This window comes from Anas platyrhynchos, chromosome 38 (assembly GCF_047663525.1).
Source record: "Anas platyrhynchos isolate ZD024472 breed Pekin duck chromosome 38, IASCAAS_PekinDuck_T2T, whole genome shotgun sequence".
NCBI classification, from domain to species: Eukaryota; Metazoa; Chordata; class Aves; order Anseriformes; family Anatidae; genus Anas; species Anas platyrhynchos.
The window spans coordinates 2,876,756-2,903,167 of record NC_092626.1 but is presented as its reverse complement, the minus strand read 5'-3'; the positions used below and the strand labels follow the sequence as shown (position 1 = coordinate 2,903,167).

Genomic DNA, 26,412 nt, shown 5'->3' with positions numbered 1-26,412 from the left:
AGACCAACTGCCTCCTGGGCTCCATCAAAAGCAGCGTGGCCAGCAGCGGAGGGAGGGGCTTAGCACATGCACATGCACATGCAAAAATACGGGAGGAAAAGCAGACTCTTGAGGTCTGACAGCGCGTGGACAACCTTGCTCCTCACCACCCCAACCCTGACATTTCTCTCATTGGCCACCTGGCGCTTGCATCACTTTTCCTTACACCACACTTCTGCACTGAAGTCTGCAGCTGCATGTTACAGCCCCTTTGCACCAGCTCCCACCTGCTTTCCTTAGAGACCTGGCTGCACACAGAAGGGTTTTTCCTTATTTGAAAACTAACAAGGAGAAAACATGCAGCAATTTTCCAAACAGCAAAGCAAGCTCCTCATCTCGTATGTCTGCAGTCAGGTTTACCTCACTGGTTTATCCTCACAAAAGGATGACTGTACATTAAGTATTTTATAGTGATTGATGAGAAATTCTAGGTATTAAGATTAGTATTATTCCATATGATCGTAATTCAATAATAAAAGATGAGGAGCTTGCTACAGAAACAATTAGGCAGACTGCTTACCTGTCCCAGAGAGCATTGGCAGCTTTTATTCCAGCTGACTTCTCAACGGGAGAGCAGCCAGGATTGTGCCGTGGTCTGGTCCAATCGCCGTGTGATTCTGGCTGAAAGAGAAGCAGCACCAAACGCAGCAGCATCCCTCTGTCGACACGGGCTACCCCTTCCTCTGTGCCCGAGGGCCTCCAGCGACTCACCGAGGCCGTCCTTGTCCCGTCGTCCTCATGGAGCAGTCACTGCCCTCCTGGCCCGAGCGTGACACCCTCCTGCTTTTTGGTAGAGGCAGGTGGATGTGGGTTGGGGCGATCTTACATGTACATGCCCTGGAGAGCGTTGGCAGCTCTACCGTCCAGCATAGTGCTCAAGGGCAGAGAGGCAAGGATTGTGCCGTTTCTGGCTGAAAGAGGAAAAGCAACAAATGGAGCAGCAATCCCCTGTGAGCATGGGCAGTCCCTGCCTCTCTGCTTAAGAGTATCTAGCGACTCACCGACGCTGTCTATATCCCTTCTTCCTGATGCAGCATTCACTGTCATCCTGCCCCAGTCCTGTCAGCTTCCTGCGTGGACCATCGCAGCTGGAGGTTGGGGCGATCTTACCTGTCCTATAGAGTGCTTGGAGCTCTTCTTTAAAGCACGTTTCTCAAGGGGAAGGTAGCCAGGAGTGTGCTGTGGTTTGGTCCCATCGCTGTGTGAATCTGGCTGCAAAAGGAGAATCACGAAACAGAGCAGCATCCCTCTGTGAACACAGGAAGCCCCTGCCTCTGTGCCCAAGGGTCTCTAGCGACTCACCAAAGCTGTCCCTGTTCCATCATCCTCATGGAGCAGTCACAGCCCTCCTGGCCCGAGCGTGTCACCTTCCTGCTTACTGTTAGAGGCTGGTGGGTGTGGGTTGGGGCGATTTTAATTGTCCTAGGGAGCGTTGGCAGCTCTTCCTCGCCGATGAGTGCTCGAGGGCAGAGACGCCAGGATTGTGCCGTTTCTGGCTGAAAGAGGAAAAGCACCAAACAGAGCAGCAACGGCCAGCCTGCTGGGCTTTGGTTGGGGAGATCTGAACTGTCCTAGAGAGCGCTGCAAGTTCCTAACAGCTGACTTCTCAAGGGCAGAGAGGCCAGGATTGTGCCGTGGTCTGGAGGCAATCCTGTGTGTGTCTGGCTGAAAGAGAAGAAGCACAAAACAAAGCAGCACCTCTCTGTGAGCATGGGCAGCCCCTGCCTCTCTGCTCAAGAGTATCTAGTGACTCACCGAGCCTGTCTGTGTTCCGTCTTCCTGATGCAGCATTCACTGCCGTCCTGCCCCCATTCTGTCAGCTTCCTGCTTGCTGTGGACCATCGGGGGTGTAGCTTGGGGTGATCTTACCTGTCAGGTAGAGTGTTGGGAGCTCTTCCGTCCAGCTGAGTTCTCATGGGGAGAGTGGCCAGGAGCGTGCTGTGGTTTTGTCCCATCGCTGTGTGAATCTGGCTATAAAAGGAGAAGCACCAAACGGAGCAGCATCCCCCTGAGACCACAGGCTGCCCCTACTTCTGTGCACGAGGGTCTCCAGCGACTCACCGATGCCATATCTGTTCCATCATCCTAATTGAGCGGTCACTGCACTCCTGGTCCGAGCGTGACACCACAGTGGGGAATGGCTTGGGGCTGTCTTATCTGTCCTGGAGAGTGCTGGCATCCTTTCTGGCTGAGCTCTCAAAACGAGAGAGGCCAGCAGTGTGCCGTGGTCTGCTCTCATCCCTAGGTGTGTTCCTGTCTGAAAGAGGAAAAGCACCAAACAGAGCAGCATCTGTAACCATGGGCAGCGTTTGCCTGAGTGCCCAAGGGTCGCCTGCCATTCTCTGGTTCCATTGCTGTACATTACTGGCTAAAAGAGAAGCACCACGAGACAGAGCAGCATCCCTCTGTGAACACGGGGAGCCCCTGCCTCTGTGCCCAAGGGTCTCTAGTGACTCACCGAGGCTTTCCGTGTTCCGTCGTTTCCATGGAGCGGTCACTGCCATCCTAGCCTGATCGTGTCACATTCCTGCTTTCTGTGAACAGTGGTGGATGTGGGTTGGGGAGATCTTACTCTTACTGGGGAGCGCTGGAAGTTCCTTCCAGATGTCCTCTCAAAGGGAGAGTCGCCACAATTGTGCCGTGGCCTACTTCCCATCGCTCTGTGTGTCTGGCTTTAATAAGAGAAAGAACAAACGGAGCAGCATCCCCGTGTGACAAGGGGCTGACCCTGCCTCTGTGCCCAACAACCTCGAGTGTCTCACCATGTCAATCCATCTCCTGTCATCCTGATGGAGCGCTCACTCCCGTCCTGGCCCAAGCGTGTCACTGTCCTGCTTGATATGAGACCATGCTGGGGTGTGTTTTGGGGCAGTCTTACCTGTCCTGGAGAGTCTTGGCAGCTCTTCCTCCCAGAAGTCTTCTCAAGTGGAGAGAGGCCAGGATTGTGCCGTGGTCTGGTTCCATCGCTGGGTGTTTCTGGCTGAAAGAGAAGCACCAAGAGACAGAGCAGCATCCCTCTGTGAACACGGGCAGCCCCTGCCTCTCTGCCCGAGGCTTTACCGCAACTCACCGAGGCTGTCATTGTTCCGTCAACCTCATGCAGCGATCACTCCCTTTCTACCTCGATCATGTCACCGTTCTGCTTGCAGTCAGAGCCTGCTGGGTGTGTTTTGGGGCAATCTTACCTGTCCTGGAGTGTGATGGCAGCTCTTATTCAAGAAGACTTCTCAAGGGGAGAAGTCACTTCACGTTCCCTGGACAGCAGCACCAGTTTCACCTCCTCACCTTCCGTGGCATTTATTGCCATTGATATGATGCCCCTTGAGCCTCCTCCAGGCTGAACAGTCCCAGCTCTCAGCCTCTCCTCGCAGAAGAGGTGCTCCAGTCCCCTCACCATCTTGATGGCTCCACATTGGACTCTCCAGGATGTGTAGGTCTCTCTTGTACTGGGCACTCCAGAACTGGACACAGTACTGCACGTATGGCTTCAGCAGTGCTGAGGAGAGGGGAAGGATCACCTCCTCCAACCTGCTGGCAACATGCTTACCAGTGCAGCCCAGAATACCACCAGACTTCATTAGAGCAAGGTCACATTGCTGGATCATGTACAACTTCTTATCCAGCAGGATACCTGCATCCTTGTCTGCAAAGACATCTTTTAGCTGGCTGGCCCCGGTTCATGTATTTTTTCCTCCCATGATGTAGCACTTTGCACTGCTCTGAGAAATAGTTTTGAAAAGAGGTCATTCTCCACAGCTCAACAGTTCTGTGGGAACTCTGAGCAAAGCCTTGGCTTTGTTGCCTTTCAGAGGGCCCTACCAGCCAGCAGGATGCTGTGACTGTATGGTCAGGGCGATGTCTGCATCCTGCTCTCATTCTGTCAGTGCCTGTACGTCTGTGTGCGGCCTGCACCAACCACAGAGATATCTCATTGGCTGTCCCCAGCCTGCTCTCCGGGTCATGTAATTTCTCCTTAAAGTCAGACTTTAGCTCTTCATTTACAAAAATTCCCCTCGCTGTTATTGTCTAATGCTCTGGGGCTTGCCAAATGTCAGAGTGAAGAACAGGCTGTCTGATCGTGCCTGTCCACTAGTGAGGCCCAAAGCTAGCCACACCAGCCTTTCCTGAGCCTGCAAGTAAGTGTGCAGAGACACCTGTAGCAGGAAAATATCCTCAGAACAACACTCCCAGGCAAGAGGTCTCCTGAGGGTGGGACTAAACATTGTGTTCAAAACATATTCAGGCCTCACACTTGTCTTTGTGTTTCCCAAGAGGAAAAATGGACCAATGTCCGATGGTTCAATGCGCATCATTCTCCTCTCAGTACCTGACATTCACAGACTAAGCACCAAAATCCACCATGGAACTCATTAAAAGGCGGAAACTCCTAAGCAAACATATGTCTTCCATAGTTTTATTTAAGTCTTCAAGACTTGGAGAATTAATTGGAGAGCTTTCATAGTGTAGTTAAGGAGGAAGATTTCAAAAAGCACCTAATAAATGTCTCCTCTCATTTTAAAGGGTGAATTTTATTACATTTCAGTTTTGAGTATCTTTCTTCTATTGATATTAATCCAGCTCTTCTCCAATGGAGATGTCCATCGGGAGGAAAAGCAGACTCTTGCCCAGGACAAGACAAAAGTTGGGGGGCATGAAGTGGACACGAGCATTGCGGGAGGCCTCAGAATCTGGGGCCAGAGAGCTGCCGAGGTGAGGATGGGCCATTGGCATATCTCCTACGGGTAGCTGGTGGCGTCTCCAAGCGATGGACTGTGATGTCAGTGAGCAATGGATTGTGACTGCGTGGCCCTCACTGCTTATATGTGGGTGCAGAGTCCCACCCCGCCGGCTAGTGCCCGCACTCCGGCTGAGCGGTTACGTGAGGTCTGGAGTGAGGAGCGAGGTTGGCCTTGGTGCTGGTGTCGTGCCCTGGGAGTTGCTGCAGCAGCTCTCAGTGCCCTTCCCAGAGCCATCGGAGCTTCTTCCACGGTCCTGCGTCGTTTGGGCCGTCGGGAGACCCAGGAGGAGCGCTCGCAGCAGCAGAGGTGAGCACTGCAGGGACACCTCCCCCTGGGCAGCTGGAAGGGTTTCCTCCTCTGGGGACCTGCACAGCTCTTCCAGCTGCCCCTAGAGCAGCCGATGACCGTGGCCTCTTCTCTGCCTTTTGCAGCGTGACAGCTGCTGCTGCTGCTGCAGCGCTGGTGAGGAGGAGCAGCCCCTCATCCCCTGCTCCACGCAGCCCACTGCAGCAGCTGGAGAGCATGGCCACGGCACTGGAGAGCCGCTGCCCCATTTGTCTTGACACCTGGGACAACGCGGGCTACGTGATGCCATGTCTCCACCAGTTTTGCTTCCAGTGCATCCAGCAGTGGATGGAGAGCAAGCCCGAGTGCCCCCTCTGCAAGAGGAGGGTCAGCTCCATCATACACTCGGTGCGGGCAGACAACAAATTTGAGGAGGTCGTCATCCCACCGCCGGCAGAGGCATCCCTCGTGGCCCAGCCGGCTGGGAGAGCTCGTGGCCACGCAGCCACCACCGGCCCCCGTCACCACCCTGCAGCATCTGCGCCATCAGCTGCAGGGCCGGCTCTTGTGGGAGGCCTCCAGCCTGAAGTCTGGGCCTCCCTTTTGCGAGACCACCCAACTCTGATCCGTCCCGTGCTGCCCTGGCTGCGCCAGGAGCTGGGGCGCATCCATGGGGCTGATCACGCGGAGGCGCAAATGGTGGAAGACCTCCTCACCTCCGCCCTGGGCCTCCTGGGGCTGGATGAAGATCGCCTGGTCCAGCTGCTGCAGCTTTCCATGGCGGACCACGCAGCCACCTTTGTGCACCAGCTCATCAGCATCACGGTGCAGCGGTGCAGCTGGGTGGCCCACCGCCTGCTGGGCCTGGAGGGCTCCCGTGCTGCCATGGGACAGGCAGGCAGCCCCGCAGCTGCCCCCAGGCCTTCTGGCTCCCGACAGGGGACTGCTGGTCCTGGTCCAGAGCCCTCCAACAACGCTGCTGGAGCCAGCACGGACCAAGTCGCGGGCAGCTCCAGTGCTGCCCTTCAAGGGGGTCCCGGCCTGCCCCCCTCCAGCCTGGTTCAGGACCCGGGGAACCAAGAAGCGCCCCAGGAGGAGACACCAGAGGCTGTGCCTGGACCCTCCACAGCAGAACAGGGCAGGGACCATCCCCAAAGGGGGCCCCGGCGAGCCCCGAAGAGGAGGGCCCCCACCTCCCAGGCCTCTTCTCCAGCAGCCAAGAAGAGGCCACCCCGCCGGCAACACTAGGGCAGCGCCCTAGGAGCTGGCAACAACAGGGCCGGGCCAGCGGATGGGGCACACGGAAGGCCCTCAGCAAATACATCTATACAATGTAGAAAATAAATCATATATATATAAAGTCTCAGTGTAGCTAACAATTTATTTGGTGGTGCCATCCACACCCCTGCTGCCATCTCCCCCTCTTCCTGCTGCTGTGCCCACCGCCTCCTCGCGTGCCCGCTGTGAGGTCTGGTGGGGTTGGGGCACGGCGATGCTGCCCTTCGCCAGGAGGGCTGGGGTGTTCGTCTCGGCGCTCCCCTCCCCTGGTGCCCGGCCCCACTGCTGCGCTCCCCCTGACAGCGCGTGCTGCCCAGCCGCAGGCCTGCAGCTCTGCAGCTGCTCCCAGCGGGCGGTTTGGTGCCAGGGGGTGCCTGGCTTCAACAAGTCCAAACAAAAGGTGCTGCACCTGTGTCAGAGCAATAGCAGGCACAAGAAGAACTCCCTGACAGCAGCCCTGTGGAGAGGGATTTGGGGGTTCTGTTGGATGAGCAGCTCGACATGAGCCAGCAGCGCGTGCTTGCAGCCCAGAAGACCAACTGCCTCCTGGGCTCCATCAAAAGCAGCGTGGCCAGCAGCGGAGGGAGGGGCTTAGCACATGCACATGCACATGCAAAAATACGGGAGGAAAAGCAGACTCTTGAGGTCTGACAGCGCGTGGACAACCTTGCTCCTCACCACCCCAACCCTGACATTTCTCTCATTGGCCACCTGGCGCTTGCATCACTTTTCCTTACACCACACTTCTGCACTGAAGTCTGCAGCTGCATGTTACAGCCCCTTTGCACCAGCTCCCACCTGCTTTCCTTAGAGACCTGGCTGCACACAGAAGGGTTTTTCCTTATTTGAAAACTAACAAGGAGAAAACATGCAGCAATTTTCCAAACAGCAAAGCAAGCTCCTCATCTCGTATGTCTGCAGTCAGGTTTACCTCACTGGTTTATCCTCACAAAAGGATGACTGTACATTAAGTATTTTATAGTGATTGATGAGAAATTCTAGGTATTAAGATTAGTATTATTCCATATGATCGTAATTCAATAATAAAAGATGAGGAGCTTGCTACAGAAACAATTAGGCAGACTGCTTACCTGTCCCAGAGAGCATTGGCAGCTTTTATTCCAGCTGACTTCTCAACGGGAGAGCAGCCAGGATTGTGCCGTGGTCTGGTCCAATCGCCGTGTGATTCTGGCTGAAAGAGAAGCAGCACCAAACGCAGCAGCATCCCTCTGTCGACACGGGCTACCCCTTCCTCTGTGCCCGAGGGCCTCCAGCGACTCACCGAGGCCGTCCTTGTCCCGTCGTCCTCATGGAGCAGTCACTGCCCTCCTGGCCCGAGCGTGACACCCTCCTGCTTTTTGGTAGAGGCAGGTGGATGTGGGTTGGGGCGATCTTACATGTACATGCCCTGGAGAGCGTTGGCAGCTCTACCGTCCAGCATAGTGCTCAAGGGCAGAGAGGCAAGGATTGTGCCGTTTCTGGCTGAAAGAGGAAAAGCAACAAATGGAGCAGCAATCCCCTGTGAGCATGGGCAGTCCCTGCCTCTCTGCTTAAGAGTATCTAGCGACTCACCGACGCTGTCTATATCCCTTCTTCCTGATGCAGCATTCACTGTCATCCTGCCCCAGTCCTGTCAGCTTCCTGCGTGGACCATCGCAGCTGGAGGTTGGGGCGATCTTACCTGTCCTATAGAGTGCTTGGAGCTCTTCTTTAAAGCACATTTCTCAAGGGGAAGGTAGCCAGGAGTGTGCTGTGGTTTGGTCCCATCGCTGTGTGAATCTGGCTGCAAAAGGAGAATCATGAAACAGAGCAGCATCCCTCTGTGAACACAGGAAGCCCCTGCCTCTGTGCCCAAGGGTCTCTAGCGACTCACCAAAGCTGTCCCTGTTCCATCATCCTCATGGAGCAGTCACAGCCCTCCTGGCCCGAGCGTGTCACCTTCCTGCTTACTGTTAGAGGCTGGTGGGTGTGGGTTGGGGCGATTTTAATTGTCCTAGGGAGCGTTGGCAGCTCTTCCTCGCCGATGAGTGCTCGAGGGCAGAGACGCCAGGATTGTGCCGTTTCTGGCTGAAAGAGGAAAAGCACCAAACAGAGCAGCAACGGCCAGCCTGCTGGGCTTTGGTTGGGGAGATCTGAACTGTCCTAGAGAGCGCTGCAAGTTCCTAACAGCTGACTTCTCAAGGGCAGAGAGGCCAGGATTGTGCCGTGGTCTGGAGGCAATCCTGTGTGTGTCTGGCTGAAAGAGAAGAAGCACAAAACAAAGCAGCACCTCCCTGTGAGCATGGGCAGCCCCTGCCTCTCTGCTCAAGAGTATCTAGTGACTCACCGAGCCTGTCTGTGTTCCGTCTTCCTGATGCAGCATTCACTGCCGTCCTGCCCCCATTCTGTCAGCTTCCTGCTTGCTGTGGACCATCGGGGGTGTAGCTTGGGGTGATCTTACCTGTCAGGTAGAGTGTTGGCAGCTCTTCCGTCCAGCTGAGTTCTCATGGGGAGAGTGGCCAGGAGCGTGCTGTGGTTTTGTCCCATCGCTGTGTGAATCTGGCTATAAAAGGAGAAGCACCAAACGGAGCAGCATCCCCCTGAGACCACAGGCTGCCCCTACTTCTGTGCACGAGGGTCTCCAGCGACTCACCGATGCCATATCTGTTCCATCATCCTAATTGAGCGGTCACTGCACTCCTGGTCCGAGCGTGACACCACAGTGGGGAATGGCTTGGGGCTGTCTTATCTGTCCTGGAGAGTGCTGGCATCCTTTCTGGCTGAGCTCTCAAAACGAGAGAGGCCAGCAGTGTGCCGTGGTCTGCTCTCATCCCTAGGTGTGTTCCTGTCTGAAAGAGGAAAAGCACCAAACAGAGCAGCATCTGTAACCATGGGCAGCGTTTGCCTGAGTGCCCAAGGGTCGCCTGCCATTCTCTGGTTCCATTGCTGTACATTACTGGCTAAAAGAGAAGCACCACGAGACAGAGCAGCATCCCTCTGTGAACACGGGGAGCCCCTGCCTCTGTGCCCAAGGGTCTCTAGTGACTCACCGAGGCTTTCCGTGTTCCGTCGTTTCCATGGAGCGGTCACTGCCATCCTAGCCTGATCGTGTCACATTCCTGCTTTCTGTGAACAGTGGTGGATGTGGGTTGGGGAGATCTTACTCTTACTGGGGAGCGCTGGAAGTTCCTTCCAGATGTCCTCTCAAAGGGAGAGTCGCCACAATTGTGCCGTTGTCTGCTTCCCATCGCTCTGTGTGTCTGGCTTTAATAAGAGAAAGAACAAACGGAGCAGCATCCCCGTGTGACAAGGGGCTGACCCTGCCTCTGTGCCCAACAACCTCGAGTGTCTCACCATGTCAATCCATCTCCTGTCATCCTGATGGAGCGCTCACTCCCGTCCTGGCCCAAGCGTGTCACTGTCCTGCTTGATATGAGACCATGCTGGGGTGTGTTTTGGGGCAATCTTACCTGTCCTGGAGAGTCTTGGCAGCTCTTCCTCCCAGAAGTCTTCTCAAGTGGAGAGAGGCCAGGATTGTGCCGTGGTCTGGTTCCATCGCTGGGTGTTTCTGGCTGAAAGAGAAGCACCAAGAGACAGAGCAGCATCCCTCTGTGAACACGGGCAGCCCCTGCCTCTCTGCCCGAGGCTTTACCGCAACTCACCGAGGCTGTCATTGTTCCGTCAACCTCATGCAGCGATCACTCCCTTTCTACCTCGATCATGTCACCGTTCTGCTTGCAGTCAGAGCCTGCTGGGTGTGTTTTGGGGCAATCTTACCTGTCCTGGAGTGTGATGGCAGCTCTTATTCAAGAAGACTTCTCAAGGGGAGAAGTCACTTCACGTTCCCTGGACAGCAGCACCAGTTTCACCTCCTCACCTTCCGTGGCATTTATTGCCATTGATATGATGCCCCTTGAGCCTCCTCCAGGCTGAACAGTCCCAGCTCTCAGCCTCTCCTCGCAGAAGAGGTGCTCCAGTCCCCTCACCATCTTGATGGCTCCACATTGGACTCTCCAGGATGTGTAGGTCTCTCTTGTACTGGGCACTCCAGAACTGGACACAGTACTGCACGTATGGCTTCAGCAGTGCTGAGGAGAGGGGAAGGATCACCTCCTCCAACCTGCTGGCAACATGCTTACCAGTGCAGCCCAGAATACCACCAGACTTCATTAGAGCAAGGTCACATTGCTGGATCATGTACAACTTCTTATCCAGCAGGATACCTGCATCCTTGTCTGCAAAGACATCTTTTAGCTGGCTGGCCCCGGTTCATGTATTTTTTCCTCCCATGATGTAGCACTTTGCACTGCTCTGAGAAATAGTTTTGAAAAGAGGTCATTCTCCACAGCTCAACAGTTCTGTGGGAACTCTGAGCAAAGCCTTGGCTTTGTTGCCTTTCAGAGGGCCCTACCAGCCAGCAGGATGCTGTGACTGTATGGTCAGGGCGATGTCTGCATCCTGCTCTCATTCTGTCAGTGCCTGTACGTCTGTGTGCGGCCTGCACCAACCACAGAGATATCTCATTGGCTGTCCCCAGCCTGCTCTCCGGGTCATGTAATTTCTCCTTAAAGTCAGACTTTAGCTCTTCATTTACAAAAATTCCCCTCGCTGTTATTGTCTAATGCTCTGGGGCTTGCCAAATGTCAGAGTGAAGAACAGGCTGTCTGATCGTGCCTGTCCACTAGTGAGGCCCAAAGCTAGCCACACCAGCCTTTCCTGAGCCTGCAAGTAAGTGTGCAGAGACACCTGTAGCAGGAAAATATCCTCAGAACAACACTCCCAGGCAAGAGGTCTCCTGAGGGTGGGACTAAACATTGTGTTCAAAACATATTCAGGCCTCACACTTGTCTTTGTGTTTCCCAAGAGGAAAAATGGACCAATGTCCGATGGTTCAATGCGCATCATTCTCCTCTCAGTACCTGACATTCACAGACTAAGCACCAAAATCCACCATGGAACTCATTAAAAGGCGGAAACTCCTAAGCAAACATATGTCTTCCATAGTTTTATTTAAGTCTTCAAGACTTGGAGAATTAATTGGAGAGCTTTCATAGTGTAGTTAAGGAGGAAGATTTCAAAAAGCACCTAATAAATGTCTCCTCTCATTTTAAAGGGTGAATTTTATTACATTTCAGTTTTGAGTATCTTTCTTCTATTGATATTAATCCAGCTCTTCTCCAATGGAGATGTCCATCGGGAGGAAAAGCAGACTCTTGCCCAGGACAAGACAAAAGTTGGGGGGCATGAAGTGGACACGAGCATTGCGGGAGGCCTCAGAATCTGGGGCCAGAGAGCTGCCGAGGTGAGGATGGGCCATTGGCATATCTCCTACGGGTAGCTGGTGGCGTCTCCAAGCGATGGACTGTGATGTCAGTGAGCAATGGATTGTGACTGCGTGGCCCTCACTGCTTATATGTGGGTGCAGAGTCCCACCCCGCCGGCTAGTGCCCGCACTCCGGCTGAGCGGTTACGTGAGGTCTGGAGTGAGGAGCGAGGTTGGCCTTGGTGCTGGTGTCGTGCCCTGGGAGTTGCTGCAGCAGCTCTCAGTGCCCTTCCCAGAGCCATCGGAGCTTCTTCCACGGTCCTGCGTCGTTTGGGCCGTCGGGAGACCCAGGAGGAGCGCTCGCAGCAGCAGAGGTGAGCACTGCAGGGACACCTCCCCCTGGGCAGCTGGAAGGGTTTCCTCCTCTGGGGACCTGCACAGCTCTTCCAGCTGCCCCTAGAGCAGCCGATGACCGTGGCCTCTTCTCTGCCTTTTGCAGCGTGACAGCTGCTGCTGCTGCTGCAGCGCTGGTGAGGAGGAGCAGCCCCTCATCCCCTGCTCCACGCAGCCCACTGCAGCAGCTGGAGAGCATGGCCACGGCACTGGAGAGCCGCTGCCCCATTTGTCTTGACACCTGGGACAACGCGGGCTACGTGATGCCATGTCTCCACCAGTTTTGCTTCCAGTGCATCCAGCAGTGGATGGAGAGCAAGCCCGAGTGCCCCCTCTGCAAGAGGAGGGTCAGCTCCATCATACACTCGGTGCGGGCAGACAACAAATTTGAGGAGGTCGTCATCCCACCGCCGGCAGAGGCATCCCTCGTGGCCCAGCCGGCTGGGAGAGCTCGTGGCCACGCAGCCACCACCGGCCCCCGTCACCACCCTGCAGCATCTGCGCCATCAGCTGCAGGGCCGGCTCTTGTGGGAGGCCTCCAGCCTGAAGTCTGGGCCTCCCTTTTGCGAGACCACCCAACTCTGATCCGTCCCGTGCTGCCCTGGCTGCGCCAGGAGCTGGGGCGCATCCATGGGGCTGATCACGCGGAGGCGCAAATGGTGGAAGACCTCCTCACCTCCGCCCTGGGCCTCCTGGGGCTGGATGAAGATCGCCTGGTCCAGCTGCTGCAGCTTTCCATGGCGGACCACGCAGCCACCTTTGTGCACCAGCTCATCAGCATCACGGTGCAGCGGTGCAGCTGGGTGGCCCACCGCCTGCTGGGCCTGGAGGGCTCCCGTGCTGCCATGGGACAGGCAGGCAGCCCCGCAGCTGCCCCCAGGCCTTCTGGCTCCTGACAGGGGACTGCTGGTCCTGGTCCAGAGCCCTCCAACAACGCTGCTGGAGCCAGCACGGACCAAGTCGCGGGCAGCTCCAGTGCTGCCCTTCAAGGGGGTCCCGGCCTGCCCCCCTCCAGCCTGGTTCAGGACCCGGGGAACCAAGAAGCGCCCCAGGAGGAGACACCAGAGGCTGTGCCTGGACCCTCCACAGCAGAACAGGGCAGGGACCATCCCCAAAGGGGGCCCCGGCGAGCCCCGAAGAGGAGGGCCCCCACCTCCCAGGCCTCTTCTCCAGCAGCCAAGAAGAGGCCACCCCGCCGGCAACACTAGGGCAGCGCCCTAGGAGCTGGCAACAACAGGGCCGGGCCAGCGGATGGGGCACACGGAAGGCCCTCAGCAAATACATCTATACAATGTAGAAAATAAATCATATATATATAAAGTCTCAGTGTAGCTAACAATTTATTTGGTGGTGCCATCCACACCCCTGCTGCCATCTCCCCCTCTTCCTGCTGCTGTGCCCACCGCCTCCTCGCGTGCCCGCTGTGAGGTCTGGTGGGGTTGGGGCACGGCGATGCTGCCCTTCGCCAGGAGGGCTGGGGTGTTCGTCTCGGCGCTCCCCTCCCCTGGTGCCCGGCCCCACTGCTGCGCTCCCCCTGACAGCGCGTGCTGCCCAGCCGCAGGCCTGCAGCTCTGCAGCTGCTCCCAGCGGGCGGTTTGGTGCCAGGGGGTGCCTGGCTTCAACAAGTCCAAACAAAAGGTGCTGCACCTGTGTCAGAGCAATAGCAGGCACAAGAAGAACTCCCTGACAGCAGCCCTGTGGAGAGGGATTTGGGGGTTCTGTTGGATGAGCAGCTCGACATGAGCCAGCAGCGCGTGCTTGCAGCCCAGAAGACCAACTGCCTCCTGGGCTCCATCAAAAGCAGCGTGGCCAGCAGCGGAGGGAGGGGCTTAGCACATGCACATGCACATGCAAAAATACGGGAGGAAAAGCAGACTCTTGAGGTCTGACAGCGCGTGGACAACCTTGCTCCTCACCACCCCAACCCTGACATTTCTCTCATTGGCCACCTGGCGCTTGCATCACTTTTCCTTACACCACACTTCTGCACTGAAGTCTGCAGCTGCATGTTACAGCCCCTTTGCACCAGCTCCCACCTGCTTTCCTTAGAGACCTGGCTGCACACAGAAGGGTTTTTCCTTATTTGAAAACTAACAAGGAGAAAACATGCAGCAATTTTCCAAACAGCAAAGCAAGCTCCTCATCTCGTATGTCTGCAGTCAGGTTTACCTCACTGGTTTATCCTCACAAAAGGATGACTGTACATTAAGTATTTTATAGTGATTGATGAGAAATTCTAGGTATTAAGATTAGTATTATTCCATATGATCGTAATTCAATAATAAAAGATGAGGAGCTTGCTACAGAAACAATTAGGCAGACTGCTTACCTGTCCCAGAGAGCATTGGCAGCTTTTATTCCAGCTGACTTCTCAACGGGAGAGCAGCCAGGATTGTGCCGTGGTCTGGTCCAATCGCCGTGTGATTCTGGCTGAAAGAGAAGCAGCACCAAACGCAGCAGCATCCCTCTGTCGACACGGGCTACCCCTTCCTCTGTGCCCGAGGGCCTCCAGCGACTCACCGAGGCCGTCCTTGTCCCGTCGTCCTCATGGAGCAGTCACTGCCCTCCTGGCCCGAGCGTGACACCCTCCTGCTTTTTGGTAGAGGCAGGTGGATGTGGGTTGGGGCGATCTTACATGTACATGCCCTGGAGAGCGTTGGCAGCTCTACCGTCCAGCATAGTGCTCAAGGGCAGAGAGGCAAGGATTGTGCCGTTTCTGGCTGAAAGAGGAAAAGCAACAAATGGAGCAGCAATCCCCTGTGAGCATGGGCAGTCCCTGCCTCTCTGCTTAAGAGTATCTAGCGACTCACCGACGCTGTCTATATCCCTTCTTCCTGATGCAGCATTCACTGTCATCCTGCCCCAGTCCTGTCAGCTTCCTGCGTGGACCATCGCAGCTGGAGGTTGGGGCGATCTTACCTGTCCTATAGAGTGCTTGGAGCTCTTCTTTAAAGCACATTTCTCAAGGGGAAGGTAGCCAGGAGTGTGCTGTGGTTTGGTCCCATCGCTGTGTGAATCTGGCTGCAAAAGGAGAATCACGAAACAGAGCAGCATCCCTCTGTGAACACAGGAAGCCCCTGCCTCTGTGCCCAAGGGTCTCTAGCGACTCACCAAAGCTGTCCCTGTTCCATCATCCTCATGGAGCAGTCACAGCCCTCCTGGCCCGAGCGTGTCACCTTCCTGCTTACTGTTAGAGGCTGGTGGGTGTGGGTTGGGGCGATTTTAATTGTCCTAGGGAGCGTTGGCAGCTCTTCCTCGCCGATGAGTGCTCGAGGGCAGAGACGCCAGGATTGTGCCGTTTCTGGCTGAAAGAGGAAAAGCACCAAACAGAGCAGCAACGGCCAGCCTGCTGGGCTTTGGTTGGGGAGATCTGAACTGTCCTAGAGAGCGCTGCAAGTTCCTAACAGCTGACTTCTCAAGGGCAGAGAGGCCAGGATTGTGCCGTGGTCTGGAGGCAATCCTGTGTGTGTCTGGCTGAAAGAGAAGAAGCACAAAACAAAGCAGCACCTCCCTGTGAGCATGGGCAGCCCCTGCCTCTCTGCTCAAGAGTATCTAGTGACTCACCGAGCCTGTCTGTGTTCCGTCTTCCTGATGCAGCATTCACTGCCGTCCTGCCCCCATTCTGTCAGCTTCCTGCTTGCTGTGGACCATCGGGGGTGTAGCTTGGGGTGATCTTACCTGTCAGGTAGAGTGTTGGCAGCTCTTCCGTCCAGCTGAGTTCTCATGGGGAGAGTGGCCAGGAGCGTGCTGTGGTTTTGTCCCATCGCTGTGTGAATCTGGCTGCAAAAGGAGAAGCACCAAACGGAGCAGCATCCCCCTGAGACCACAGGCTGCCCCTACTTCTGTGCACGAGGGTCTCCAGCGACTCACCGATGCCATATCTGTTCCATCATCCTAATTGAGCGGTCACTGCACTCCTGGTCCGAGCGTGACACCACAGTGGGGAATGGCTTGGGGCTGTCTTATCTGTCCTGGAGAGTGCTGGCATCCTTTCTGGCTGAGCTCTCAAAACGAGAGAGGCCAGCAGTGTGCCGTGGTCTGCTCTCATCCCTAGGTGTGTTCCTGTCTGAAAGAGGAAAAGCACCAAACAGAGCAGCATCTGTAACCATGGGCAGCGTTTGCCTGAGTGCCCAAGGGTCGCCTGCCATTCTCTGGTTCCATTGCTGTACATTACTGGCTAAAAGAGAAGCACCACGAGACAGAGCAGCATCCCTCTGTGAACACGGGGAGCCCCTGCCTCTGTGCCCAAGGGTCTCTAGTGACTCACCGAGGCTTTCCGTGTTCCGTCGTTTCCATGGAGCGGTCACTGCCATCCTAGCCTGATCGTGTCACATTCCTGCTTTCTGTGAACAGTGGTGGATGTGGGTTGGGGAGATCTTACTCTTACTGGGGAGCGCTGGAAGTTCCTTCCAGATGTCCTCTCAAAGGGAGAGTTGCCACAATTGTGCCGTTGTCTGCTTCCCATCGCTCTGTGTGTCTGGCTTTAATAAGAGAAAGAACAAACGGAGCAGCATCCCCGTGTGACAAGGGGCTGACCCTGCCTCTGTGCCCAACAACCTCGAGTGTCTCACCATGTCAATCCATCTCCTGTCATCCTGATGGAGCGCTCACTCCCGTCCTGGCCCAAGCGTGTCACTGTCCTGCTTGATATGAGACCATGCTGGGGTGTGTTTTGGGGCAGTCTTACCTGTCCTGGAGAGTCTTGGCAGCTCTTCCTCCCAGAAGTCTTCTCAAGTGGAGAGAGGCCAGGATTGTGCCGTGGTCTGGTTCCATCGCTGGGTGTTTCTGGCTGAAAGAGAAGCACCAAGAGACAGAGCAGCATCCCTCTGTGAACACGGGCAGCCCCTGCCTCTCTGCCCGAGGCTTTACCGCAACTCACCGAGGCTGTCATTGTTCCGTCAACCTCATGCAGCGATCACTCCCTTTCTACCTCGATCATGTCACCGTCCTGCTTGCAGTCAGAGCCTGCTGGGTGTGTTTTGGGGCAATCTTACCTGTCCTGGAGTGTGATGGCAGCTCTTATTCAAGAAGACTTCTCAAGGGGAGAGCGGCAAGGATTTTGACATGGTCTGGTGCAATCGCCGTGAAATTCTGGCTGAAAAAGAAGAACCAACAAATGGAGAAGCATCCTCTTCAGAGCACAGGCTGCCCCTACTTCTGTGCCCGACGGTCTCCAGAGACTCACCGAGGCTGTCATTGTTCCATCATCCTGATACAGGGACCACTCCCGTCCTATCCCGATCATGTCACCGTCCTCCTTGCTGTTAGTACCCGGTGGGTGTGGGTTGGGGCAATCTTACCTGTCCTGGAGAGCGTTGGCAGCTCTTCCTTACAGCTGACTTCTCAAGGGGAGAGCGGCCAGGATTGTGCCGTGGTCTGGTTCTATCGCTCTGTGTTTCTGGCTGAAACAGAAGCACCAAGAGACAGAGCAGCATCCTTCTTAACATGGGCAGCCCCTGCCTCTGTGCCCAAGGGTCTCTAGCAACTCACCAAAGCTGTCCCTGTCCCATCGTCCTCATGGAGTGGTCACTGCCCTCCTGGACCGAGCGTGTCACCTTCCTGCTTGCTGTTAGTGCCTGGTGGGTGTGGGTTGGGAAGATCTTACCTGTCCTGGAGAGCGCTGGAACTTCCTTCCACCTGACTTCTCAATGGGAGACAAGCCAGGATTGTGCCTTGGCCTCATCCCATCGCTGTGTGTGTCTGGCTTTAATAACAGACAGAACAAACGGAGCAGCATCCCTCTGTGATCATAGGAAGACCCTGCCTCTGTGCCCAAGGGTCTACCAGGACTCACCGAGGCTCTCCCTGTCCCATCGTCCTCATGGAGCAGTCACTGCTGTCCTACCCCGATCGTGTCACCATCCTGCTTGCAGTTAGAGCCTCGTGGGTGTGGGTTGGGGCGATCCTACCTGTCCTGGAGAGCGTTGGCAGCTCTTCCTTCCAGCTCAGTTGTCGAGGGCAGAGAGGCTAGGAGTTTGCCGTGGTCTGGTCTCATCGCTGTGTGTGTCTGGCTGAAAGAGAAGAAGCACAAAACAAAGCAGCACCTCCCTGTGACCATGGGCAGCCCCTGCCTCTCTGCTCAAGAGTATCTAGTGACTCACTGATGCTGCCCGTGTCCCGTCATCCTCATGCAGAGGTCACTCTCGTCCTGACCCAATCGTGTCACCGTCCTGCTTGAAGAGAGAGGAAAAAGAAGCTGACTCCTTCTGCTTGAGGTTGTGTCTGGAGCGGACACTTGAGCGGGAGGAGCAGGCAGCCGAGCAGCCTCCCCGTCAGCACGGGCAGCTGTTACAGGCCTGCCCAACCGCCCAACCGCCGCTGGGGCCAGCATTCCGGAGCCATGGCCGTCCCCAACGCTTTGTGTTGTGCCAGCCTGGGCTTTGCTCTGCCCTTGCCCCTCAGGGTGCAGCAGGCTGTGGGTTGCCATGTTCTTCAGCTTTCTCTCTGGAAAAAGGCACGTGTGGCTAGAAACATGCCTGCTGTTGTAATCCAGTTACATTTATCTGGAGTTAAAGCCAGTAGGAGGCCGGTCACTAATGGAGTTCCCCAGGGCTCACTACTAGGGCCAGTCCTCTTTAATATCTTTATCGATGATCTGAATGAGGGGATCGAGTGCACCTTCAGTGATCTTGCAGATGACTCCAAGTTAGGTGCATGTGTCGATCTGCTCGAGGGTAGGAAGGCTCTGCAGGAGGATCTGGATAGGCTGGACCAATGGGCTGAGGCCAACTGCATGAAGTTCAACAAGGCCAAGTGCCGGGTCCTCCACCTGGGGCTCAATAACCCCAAGCAGAGCTACAGGCTGGGAGATGAGTGGTTGGAGAGCTGCCAGGCAGAGAAGGACCTGGGAGTGATGGTGGCTAGTCGGCTGAATATGAGCCAGCAGTGTGCTCAGGTGGCCAGGAAGGCCAAGAGCATCCTGGCTGGAATAAGAAGCAGTGTGGCCAGCAGGGCTAGGGAAGTGATTGTCCCCCTGGACTCGGCTCTCGAGATTCTCTTCTGAAGGGTAAGCCACAGTATCTCTTTTCAAGTGTTCAGAAATTGTACTGATACAGAACGGATCATTTCCATATCAACTCTTAGAATATGAAAAATCATGCAAATAAGCAATTGACATGCTTATGCTTTTAGTGCTGCACAAGCTAACAGTAGTCAAGTGATCTTTGGCACTGAGGCCATGTTATTTTGCAAGTTAAAGTACTAAGTTAGGTAAATGCATGTTTTTAAACACAGTTTTCTTGGTGTAAGCATGTTTTCACTCTCTATTACTTATCTTTTACTTCTATATTCTTAATCTATTTCTTCTATAGTTTTGTGTAATTTTGTTTAGTTTCTTCTCCTACATGCATTCGCTTGCATTCTGAATTACCTTTTTCCTCTCTTATGCTGTGATACACTTTTTCCTCTCTTGGACTTTTTCTTCATTGCTCTGCTGATCTAGGCACAGTTCTTTCTATATTTCAATTTGTTCTTATTTCAGCCCACAAATAACTAGATTCCATTTACTTCTGAGGAAGATATATCTCACTGCAGAAAGAAAGGAGTTCTCTGAGTAGCAAACAGATTGCACAAGAGCTAGCAAGGTCCACCCTATCTATCAGTCACTTCTGAACTAACTAGTGATGCACTGCTTCCCATGCTCTCTATCCCATGATACAGCAAAATAAAACCACTTCCACTCATCAAAGGCTCATCTCCTTCAAACAGGGATCAGTGTTACTTATGTTTCATGTGTTCATTCATGTGTCAAACACCAACATCTAGATTCCAAGATCTGTGTCCACGCTGATGGGTTCACACGGCACTCTCAGACTGTTCCATAAATCCTTAGAGCTCTTTGAAGCATGAGGCCCTCACCCTCAGACTTCGAAGTATGTTCCAATCTGGATAAACACATGTTGCCTAAATCAATCTCCCTGCACTTTGTAGTTTTACTGTAATATAATATGGTGGATTTTTTTTATTATTATTTTTCTTAATGGAAGGCTTAGAAGCAGCTGTTTTACTGACAGGAAGAATGAAAAGACGTCCCAGTTTTTCATTCCCTCTACAGCAGGTCAATCTTCATCAGCTGGCAGAATCATAATAGCCCATGCAGCTCACAGAACTGCAGTGAAATATGTCTCCGGTTAGCTAGAAAAGAGAAGGTTGGTGTGCAGATGTAGACATGGGTTATAGGGAAATATATCAAAAGAAGTGGGAAGCAACAGCTGTAAAATAAGGCAACTGGAGAGGAACAGCTGACAATAGGACACAGTGAAAGTGAGAAAGGAGGAAAGGAAGAGCGAAGCTATAAAACTGAGTTACGGAAGAATCACTTTTCTTCCGGCTTTATTCAACTAAGAAACACATATTTTTGAACTGCGCTTTTCTCAGATTAGGAAAAGTGGTAAATATATCATGTAATCAGCCATTTGGATTGTTAAGGTGCTGCCCTGTGTTTAGGCAGCAGCAGCTGAAGTGAAGATTAGACTGGTTCAAAACAGAACAGGGTGTAATTATTTCAGCCCTCTGAGCCCAGATTTGTACTTTCCATGGGCAGCTGCAAGATAGCTAGAGAGCAGCTCTCTGCCATTTACAGATAGATCAGTGATTGTTTTCCACTTCCAAAATTAGATTTATTTTTGATTAATAAGCATCCAAACTCTTCTGTATCACCCTAGCTCTGTCAGAAAAGGAGAACAATGAAGAAAAAAAAGCGGGCGGGGGGAACGACGACACGTGGTATAAGCAACCCAGACAGTAAATCAATATTCCAATTCTCAACCAGACAAAAGTTCAAAATACTGAAAGGGTGTCAGAAAGCTTCCAGGAATTTTAGTCCACACTGAAGGTATTGGCAGCCAGTGAGGACTGACAGCGTGAGTGTCTGCTTGACAAAGAAAGAACTAATCACGTGCGTCTACCATTTAAGTAACTTTCAAAGGGCAATCTGAATAAAGGAGGCAAAGGATTGAGCTTATAGGCTAACTACTGGTATACTGGTTCAAAATCCTCTGTGAAGAGAAGTTTGAGGTCTCTTACCTAAAGAGAAGGCTTAACAACCCTTCAAAATAAAGAGATTGACTTTGCAGTTTTTCACTTTCAGACTGAGATGAGAAAAGTAATTTAAAGAGTCTTAATTTTCTTTTATTGCTCAGAAGGCAGAGTTCACACAGACAAAAAAGATAAGGACTTTAACGCTTAGAGAAAGGGGCACTGAATTTGTAAATTAAGTCAATGCGGAAACCCTTTCTTTCTACACATTCAAAAAATAAAAGTGACCATAAAGGACAAAGAACAGGATGAATGTGTTTTACAAATGCTAGAAACATACATGTATGTAACAAGATTGCTGTATTAGAAACATATGTTGAGGGAAAATTATGATTACATTGGAATGACAGAGACTTGGTTAAATCAAGGTATCAACTGGGAGATAAAATTACCAAGGTATAAAGTTTGCAGATGGGTGAGGTAAAACAAAAGTAATGAGGGAGGGAGTAATTTGCGTACAGGGAGAATACCGAATAAACAGCAATAAATGACACTAGGATTTTGGCTGACACAACAGGGACTATTGGAAGTAAACTGAAGAATGAGATATGGAAAAAGTTAGTCCTTGGACCTTGCCAGAGACTTTCAGGAGAGGATGAGAAAGCATATCAGGAAATGTTTTTACAGATGAAGGAAGTCTGTATTGAATCCAGCGTAACGATCCAGTGGAGGAGTTCAATTACCTAGACATTTCCTAGGAAAATGTTAGTGGGAAAAACTACCAAGCAAGCATGATTATAAGACTAATACAGGATTGCTTCCTTACAGAATATGCTCAAAAGCCACTCAGGCCACAGGAAAAGGGTAATGTGGATATAGTGACTAGAAATAAACTAGACACGATGAATGCAATGAAAGCTGGGAGGAGTATTACAATAAACATATAGGGCAGTGCATGTGGTTGCAATGCCATTAAGACTGGGGGGGTAAGTTGCACGTGCATGTTAAATAAAATCAGACCCTTACTGAACGTTAAATAAATTAAAATTAGCCCAAAAGAATCAAGCTTCACCAAAGGAAATGCAGGGAAAGATCTGAGATATCTTTAAGAACACATTTTCAAAATACAAGTAATTCATCAGGGATGAAGCCAGAAAAAAAACCTGCAATTGTATCAGGGAAGTGTAGTGCTTTATCTAGTCCCATTCACTGAACAATAGGAAAAGAAGCATCTTGTGGCCAGTAACACGTTTGAAACAGCATTCCCCATAAATTCCCCATGACCTGTGAGCCCATCTGTTTTGCTACTGGTGCTGGAAGAAAAATGTGAGTAGATGAGAAGGGACTGCAGATGAAAAGTAGAGACTAGGTGTGAAGAGAGAAACGATACATGTTTGAATAGTTTCTCTGACATGTCCCTGTTTGCAGTGAATGAGGTTCACAAATGACCTTGCTGCCACACACAGAGCCTAATAGCCAACCTCCACAGCACATTACAGGCAGGCACTCACACCAATGTGAGGAACCTAGATTCAAGACCATATTTTGGCAAACAGAGATTGGACTCAGGAAGCTATTTCTTAAAAAATAAATAAATTAATTAAATTAAATTAAATTAAAAAGTTCATTTTATAAAAAGTAATTGCATTTATTATTTGGAAGTTTACTTCCTTGTATGGCTCAGTTTTAGCCGCTCTCCAGTTTTCTACAATTGACAGTTGACAATTTGTACGACTGGCCATTGCATGGACTTTTAATAATAACAACCACTAATAACAACAACAAAGTATGTGTGAGTTTTATTGATCTAAAAGTCAGTTTCCATACAGTTTTATCCCTGCATCTGCCTCTGGATCTGTAGATTTTGCATGTCCAACTTTTAAGTCAAAGTTTGATATAAAATTCTGGTTCTCTAAGTAGCTTCTAAAGGTCTCAAGCTCATCACCAAGTTGATGATTAAACAGAAAAAGCAGTATGTAATCCTTTCCCTGAAAGGAACAGTATTTTAGGGGAAAAATAGCAAGGAGTAGATACATGCATAAACATCACAGGTCACAGTATGGCCAGCTGGATTGCTATGTCGCCTGACGTGTGGGTATGTGTACTCTGCCTTGCTTTTCTCCTTACACAGTGTGGTGATTTTACTCAGGTGGGCAGACAAGCTCCACCACAACCGCTCTCTCACTCCCCCTCCTCAAAGAGGAACAGGGAGAAAACACAAGCAAAAGGGCTCAAGGGTTGAGATAAGGACAGGGAGGACGCGCAGTAATTATTGTGACTGGTAAAACAGACTCAGCATAGGGGGACAGTAAGACTTACTGCCTATTCCTACGCAGCTAGAAAAGCGAGAAACAAAGGAAAGAAACCAAAAGCACCTATCCCCCCATCCACCCTCTTCCACCTCCTCCCCCCGAGTAGCGCAGGGGAGTGGGGGAATGGGGGTTTCGGTCAGTCTAGAGCGCTTCTCCACCGCTCCTTCTCAATCACTCTTGTCCCCTGTGCTGTGGGGTCCCTCCCACAGGATGCAGGCCTTGCTGAACTGACCTGGCGTGGGCTTCCCACAGGCAGCAGCTCTTCCAGAACTGCTCCCACATGGCTTCATACCATGGGGTCCATCCCTCAGGAGCAGACTGCTCCAGCACAGGTCCCCCACGGGCAGCAGCTCCTACCAGGTCACCTGCTCCTGCGTGGGCTCCTCCACGGGCTGCAGCGTGGAACCCTGCTCCACCGTGGTACTCCATGGGCTGCAGGGGGACAGCCTGCTTCACCATGGGCCTCACCACAGGCCGCAGGGGAACTTGTGCTGTGTGCCTGGAGCACCTCTCCCCCTCCTTCCTCACTGACTTTGGCGCCTGCAAGGCTGTTCCTCACTCCTCTCACTCTCCCAGCTGCTGTGTGGCGCAGTGTTGTGTTTTTTTTTTTTCCTAAATCTGCTCTCACAGAGGCGCAAAACAACATCACTTACTGGCTCAGCTCTGGCCAGCAGTGGGGCCCTTGCCAAACATGGGGCAGCTTCTAGATCCTTCTCACAGAAGCCACGCCTGTGGCCCCCTAACACCAAAACCTTGCCACGTAAACCCATGACACGGCAAGAGGCTCAGACTTTCTCTGCCTGCAACTACTCAAGAAATGAGAGTATCAGTAGCTTTCTCACACCAAGACAATTAGAACAAACGTTGAGGTTTGAAAGCCTATGGTTCTAAGGATTGAAGCCTATTTTTAACATTTTAGATGTTGCTTGGCATTCATAGAGCAGTGTTCAATGGTAGGCCTCACAGCTGGTTTCCTCTGGATTTCCGATAAGCCAACAAATTCCTCCTTCCGTTGATAGTAGTCTCACCCTAGTATACAACAGTCTTGTAGTAGCAAGTCCTGGTCCCTGCCAAATAATTATCAGTACAGGAAAGATCTGAGAAACGTTCTAAATGGATACTGTCAGTAGATGTTTGCAACGATTTTAAAAAATCTGAACAGAAACATTGAAGATCATACCCATGCAGGGAATGTGATTAGATCCTGTTTCAAGCATCTTAGCACTGAGACAAAACATCAGGGAAAAAAACAAAAACAAACAAACAAAAAAACAACTTTCAGATTTGTTTTTGAGAGTCTGAATAACACATTATCTCTTCTCATTTTATTGCTTATTAGACAGTATTGCCATTCACATATTTTTCTCCAACAATGAGAAACTCAAATGGCAAAAAGGTTGGAAAATAGTTCTGAAAAACACCAGTTTAATTAGGGATAGTTCACCAGTCTTGAGCCTGAAAAATGCCACGTCTCCAAATCCAGTCTTTCTTTTTTCTTTGAGTCTTGCTCCTGGCAAGAGGGATCTGGTGCAGAGAGACAGTTCTGCCCAGGAGCAGCTCCACTGCACAGCACAGCAGGGTTGGGGGCTCTGACCGCAGCTGGCACAAAGAGAGGAGAGAAGGAGAGAGGACTTGGAGGCAGTTGGGAGTGGGTGGATGCTGAGAGCTGCCTGCAGGAGAAATCTGCACAGCCCTTGACAAGGTAAGTGTCTGGCTGCAGGGCCATGCAGCTGCAGGTCCTGGAAGTGTCTCCTCCTGGGTCTTGTTTCTGGGAGGGCAGTGGGCAATGCAGTAGGCTTTGAGACTGCTGCTGGATTGCACTGTGAGGTGAGGACGTCTGGCAGAAAGTCCATGGAGAGCCATAACCCAGCTTCCCCTGGACAGCCAGGAGCCAAGTGCTAAGCCTCCTCCAGACACTGAAGGGATGGAGCTGGGATGCTGGGACAGTCCAGCTTATGAGTATTCATGTTTGTCCATGGGGTGTTCTCCTGGTCTTCAGGCTGCTCTCCAGCAGGATGCAGCTCTCTCTTGGCATCCTTGTGTTCTCCAGGTGCCACAAGGAGAAGACACCTCTGCACTAAGGCCATGTCCTTGCTGCTGACTGGCTGTCTGTGGGCAGCTGGAGTGACGCCTCTGTAGCCCTAGCAAAGAGGGAGAAGCTGAGATCCTGCTCATGCACTTGCAGACAAGGTGAGGATTCTGTCCATCTGCAGTGGGACTGGGGCTTCTCTGCTTTAAGCTCTCTACATATTGGGAAACAGTAGAGTGTGCTTGTTGTACTCAGCATAAGAAAATCAGCCTTGCTCTATACTGGAGGGAGGTGTTCTTTGCAACAACACTGCGAAGTTCATGGATCTTATAAATGGACTGAACTTCAGTTTCCCCCTTTTTCCTGCTTCCTGAATGCTTCACAGCAGGAAGGACTCCTCTGGAGCCCACAGGAATCCCCGCTCCCAGTGTCAGCCTCAGAAAGAATCATCCGGGACTCAAGCGGTAGAGCTGCAGAAAGATTCTCCTGCAAAGAGAGAGGCTTGGGATGAGAGTGCTCTAAGACTTTCAAAATGTTTTCCTCAGAGAAGTCTCTTCTAACTTTATTCTGCCTTCTCTTTTTCAACAGACAACTGTGTTCAATGTCAGAAAATGCCCAACAGCAGCTCTGTGAGCGAGTTCCTCCTGCTGCCATTCGCAGACACGCGTGAGCTGCAGCTCCTGCACTTTGCGCTCTTCCTGGGCATCTACCTGGCTGCCCTCCTGGGCAACGGCCTCATCCTCAGCGCTGTAGCCTGCGACCACCGCCTCCACACCCCCATGTACTTCTTCCTCCTCAACCTCGCCCTCCTCGACCTGGGATGCATCTCCATTACTGTCCCCAAAGCCATGGCCAATTCCCTCTGGGACACCAGGACCATCTCCTATCAAGGCTGTGCTGCACAAGTTCTCTTTTTCGTCTTCTTCTTTGGTTCAGAGTTTTCAATTCTCACTGCCATGGCCTATGACCGCTATGTTGCCATCTGCAAGCCCCTGCACTATGGGAGCCTCCTGGGCAGCAGAGCTTGTGCCACCATGGCAGCAGCTGCCTGGGGCAGTGGCTTTCTCCAAGCTGTCCTGCACATGGCCAACACATTTTCCCTGCCGCTCTGCCATGGCA

General features: G+C 52.5%; 1 long non-coding RNA gene across 1 annotated transcript; it reads left to right on the top strand.

Moving 5' to 3' along the window:
* Nucleotides 1–24,828: 24,828 nt before the first annotated feature.
* LOC140001161 (uncharacterized) lies at nt 24,829–26,017 on the top strand. Its single transcript, XR_011806289.1, has 3 exons — nt 24,829–24,966; nt 25,315–25,454; nt 25,882–26,017. It is a non-coding gene; the product is annotated as an uncharacterized lncRNA (long non-coding RNA).
* The last annotated feature ends 395 nt before the right edge of the window (nt 26,018–26,412 follow it).